Genomic DNA, 4,487 nt, shown 5'->3' on the forward strand with positions numbered 1-4,487 from the left:
TTATCCACGGGAAATGTATATCCGTCTTATACACGGGTAATATATTAATTCGTATCAATTCGCCTTATACACGGGTAATGTATTAATTCTTCTTATCCACGGGTAATGTATTAATTCGTCTTATCCACGGGTAATGTATTAATTCGTCTTATACACGGGTAACGTATATCCGTCTTCTACACGGGTAATGTATTAATTCGTCTTATACACGGGTAATATATTATTTTGTCTTATATACGCGTAATACAATACTTCATCCGATATGTGGTTAATGTATTAATTCGTTTTATGCACGGATAATATATGACCTTGTCCTATACACGGATAATGTAGTCATGCATATTATACGCGTATAATACACTAACTCATCTTATACACGAGTAATACAACAACAATTACTTGTGAAACACACCAATCATAGACTAACCAATATACCAATCTTCTTAAAAAAAAAAAAAAAAAGGTTTGAGGGGGTGGGGATGGGGATGAATGGCCGTACATCTTGTGTACAAAACAGACGAAACAGTTTTGCGGTGAGGAAATATGTCCTACTGGACAAATGAAGATCGGAAGCTGGTGTAGCGACTCAGCAAAAATGAAAATAATAACCTTATGACGGCTCTCTCTCTCTCTCTCTCTTTCTCTCTCTTTCGCTCTCTTTTTTTCTCTCTTCCTCTCTCTTTCGCTCTCTCTCTTACGTCATTTATTTGACGTTATTATTGTCAAGTACTGTTACGTTGTATAGATCTTCCATACTCTCTCTTTCTCTCTCTCTTTCTCCCTCATTCTTTCTCTCACTCTCCCTCTCTTCCTCTCTCTCTTTCCTCTCTCTCTCCTGCGTCATTTATTTGACGTTATTATTGTCAAGAAATGTTACGTTGTATAGATCTTCTATACTCTCTCTCTCTCTCTCTCTCTCTCCCTTAGTACATGTAATTCAATGTGTTACTTTCGTCGCATTTTCAATTTTTTTCTTTTTTTTTTCTTTCTCCATTGGAAGACACATTTTGTTAATGAGTCGTTTTCTTTGATCCTTTTCTTGTCTTCTCACGCTCTTCCTCCTCCTCCTCCTCCTCCTCCCCCTCCTCATCGCCTTCATCTTTGTATTCTTCGTCTCAGTTTCTTCTTCTTCGTCTTCTTTGTATTTATCTTTGCATTTTTTCTTGTTCTTCTTCTTGTTCTTGTTCTTCTTGCTTTTGTTCTTCTGTCGCTTCTTCTTCTCATTGTTGTTGTTGGTGGTGGTGTTATTTCTTCTTCTTTTTCTTCTTATTCTTTCTTCTTCTTCTTCTTCTTCTTCTTAATCTTCCTCTTCTTCTTTTTCTTCTTCTTCTTAATCTTCCTCTTCTTCTTTTCCTCTTTTTCTTCTTCTCTTCCTCACCCCCTCTACCTTTTTCTTCTCTTCATCCTCTTCCTCTTTCTTCTCCCTATATTCCTCCTCCTCCTCTTTCTTCTCCCTATATTCCTCCTTCCTCCTCCTCCTCTTTCTTCTTCCTATATTCCTCCTCCTCCTCTTTATTCTTCCTATATTCCTCCTTCTTCCTCCTCCTCTTTCTTCTTCCTATATTCCTCCTTCTTCCTCCTCCTCTTTCTTCTTCCTATATTCTTCTTTCCTCCACCTCTTTCTTCTTCCTATATTCCTCCTTCTTCCTCTTCTTTCTTCTCCCTACATTCATCCTTCCTTCTCATTCTTTTCCCTACATTCCTCCTTCCTCCTCCTCCTCCTCCTTCTTCTCCTCCTCCTCCTTCTTCCTCCTCCTCCTCCTTCCGTTCGTCCGTTTTTGATATTTCATCTTCTCATTTACCTTTAGATCTTGAAATTTTCTTTATTTTTATATATTCCTTTACCTTCATTTCTTCTTCGTTTTTTTCGTCCTATCTGCTTTTATCTTGATAATGGAAAAAAAAAAAAAAAAAAAAAAAAAAAAAAAAAAAATATTCGCTCGAAAACTGCGTTTCTTTTAATTTGGCGTCATTTTTCTCTTTTGTTCGTCTTATGAGTTCCATTATTATCTTTGACACTTTCAACAGGGTGGCAGCAAACTACAGACTTTGATAAGGCTGTCGTCAGGTGATTTTAATGCACCCAAAGAGCGTTATTCTAGATGTCGAAAATATATAGAAACCTAGATTAACCACTTGGGCGTGAGGAAGCACATTTGTGGCTTTATTTTGGCTACTGACTGATGATTTGATTCAGCTAAAAGAATGTGTAATCTTATTGAAGCTTACTGAAGGTGTAATTTCTTTTTGTTTTCTAATATTTGTTATGGCTGTCGTCAAAAGATTTTATTCAATTGAAATATTGACCGAAACTTTGCAAAGAGTATACGACCATATTGGTGGAGATACTAGACAATAAATAATTACATATCAGCTATTTTGCAAAATGACTGAGGTGGTTATAGAATGTCTATTATTGATTTTTTTCTGTTTTACATAAACTGAAATATGCTGACCATATTGCAAAATGACTTAGGCGGTTATAGAATGTCTACTATACGTTTTTTTCTTTTTTCTTTTTTACATAAACTAGAATATATTGGCTATTTTGCAAAATGACTTAGGCGGTTATAGAATGTCTACTATACTGATTTTTTTTTTGTACATAAACTGAAATATGTTGGCCATTTTACAAAATCACTTAGGCTGTTATAGGTATCCTCCATTTTGACAGTGTCTGTTATACTGAAAAAGGAAATTCCTTTACAGAAACTGAAATGCGAGATGGTAACTGTACTTATGTCGGCCATTTTGTAAAATGACTAACATATCTGTTATCGCAAAAAAAAAAAAAAAAAAGAAAGAAAAAAAATATATATATATACACACACACACACACACATATATATATATATATATGATAAATATATGTATATATATATATACACACACATATATATATATATATATATATATGTATATATATAAGCTCTGCCAAGGGATTCAAACCCTGACCTGTGCGTGCATAATCACGAAGTCAAGACGCTAGCGATTTCGTGATTATGCACGCACAGGTCAGGGATCGAATCCCTTGGCAGAGCTTCTGAAAATGTTCAATCTAAATCATACACAGCATATATATATATATATATATATATATATATATATATATATATATATATAGTAATATATATTTATATATATGTATATATATATATATATATGTATATATATATATATATATATATATATATATGATATTCTTTTTACTGAAAAACGAATCACTTTCTCACATTAGCTCAAACAAAAGACGACGAACTCACGAACTTCGCCATTTTGCAAAAGAACCGAAATAATTACCAGAAACCCGAATTTTGAAGTAGAAACGAAGCCATCAACCCCTCCCCCCCACCCCCAGCACCCCAATATCATATCAAACACGAGGCGGTGAGTATACGTATTTGGCCATTTTGAAAAAAAAAAAAAAAAAAAAAAGGCCAATTGCAGACACACAAACACACACACACACACACACACACACACACACACGCAAAAAACAAAAAACACCACACGCAGATTCACAAACACAGGACTAACTGGCTCGGGTCCAGACCCGGAAACGAAGCCTTTTTGGCAAACCGGAACAACCTTGTCGTGATCAATTTGATATTTGATTTACAAAATGCATTTCTCTCTTTCTCTCCCTCCATCCCTCCCTCCCCCCTTCTCCATCTTTCTTTACCCTCCCTCCCTCCCTCTCTCTCTCCCTCACCTCTCTCTCTCTCTCTCTCTCTCTCTCTCTCTCTCTCTCTCCCTCCCTCCCTCACCTCTCTCTCTCTCTCTCTCTCTCTTTCTCTCTCTCGCTCTCTAACTACCTCCCTCCCTCCATCCCCCTTCTCCAGTTTTCTTTACTCCCTCCCTCCCCTCCTCTCTCTCTCTCTCTCTCCCTCCATCCCTCCCTTCTCCATCTTTCTTTACCCTTCCTCCCTCTCCCTCTCTCTCTTTCTCTCCCTCCATCCCTCCCCTTCTCCATCTTTCCTTACCCTCCATCCCTCCTTCTCTATCTCTCTCTCTCCCTACCCCTTTAACTCTCTCTCATTCTCCCTCATACCTGTCCTTCCCCTCCTCCTTCATCTCTGAATGTATTACTCTCTCTCTCTCTTTCTCTCTCTCTCTCTCTCTTTCTCCCTCATACCTGTCCTTCCCCTCCTCCTCCTTCATCTCTGAATGTATTACTCTCTCTCTCTCTTTCTCTCCCTCTCTCTCTGTTCCTATGCCCCCACGTGATTCAAATGGACGGTGTGTGGGGGGAGGGGGAAGGGGGGAAGGGGGGATCTCCTGGCCAAGAATAAAAAGGGGGGCATCGACCCCTATTCTCTTGCACAAAGACGTTTATGAAGTTCCCAATAATTTATTCTTTTTATATCCAGAAAAAGGCGGGGGTGAGGTGACCCCCGTAGATATTGGTCCTACCCCCTTCTCCCTCTCCCCCCTCTCCCCCCCAAAAAAAAACCCCGAAGATTTTCTTAAAAGAAGAAAAAAGAAAA

Source organism: Oratosquilla oratoria, chromosome 15 (assembly GCF_046742065.1).
Source record: "Oratosquilla oratoria isolate Oo_2021 chromosome 15, ASM4674206v1, whole genome shotgun sequence".
In the NCBI taxonomy this organism is placed as follows: domain Eukaryota; kingdom Metazoa; phylum Arthropoda; class Malacostraca; order Stomatopoda; family Squillidae; genus Oratosquilla; species Oratosquilla oratoria.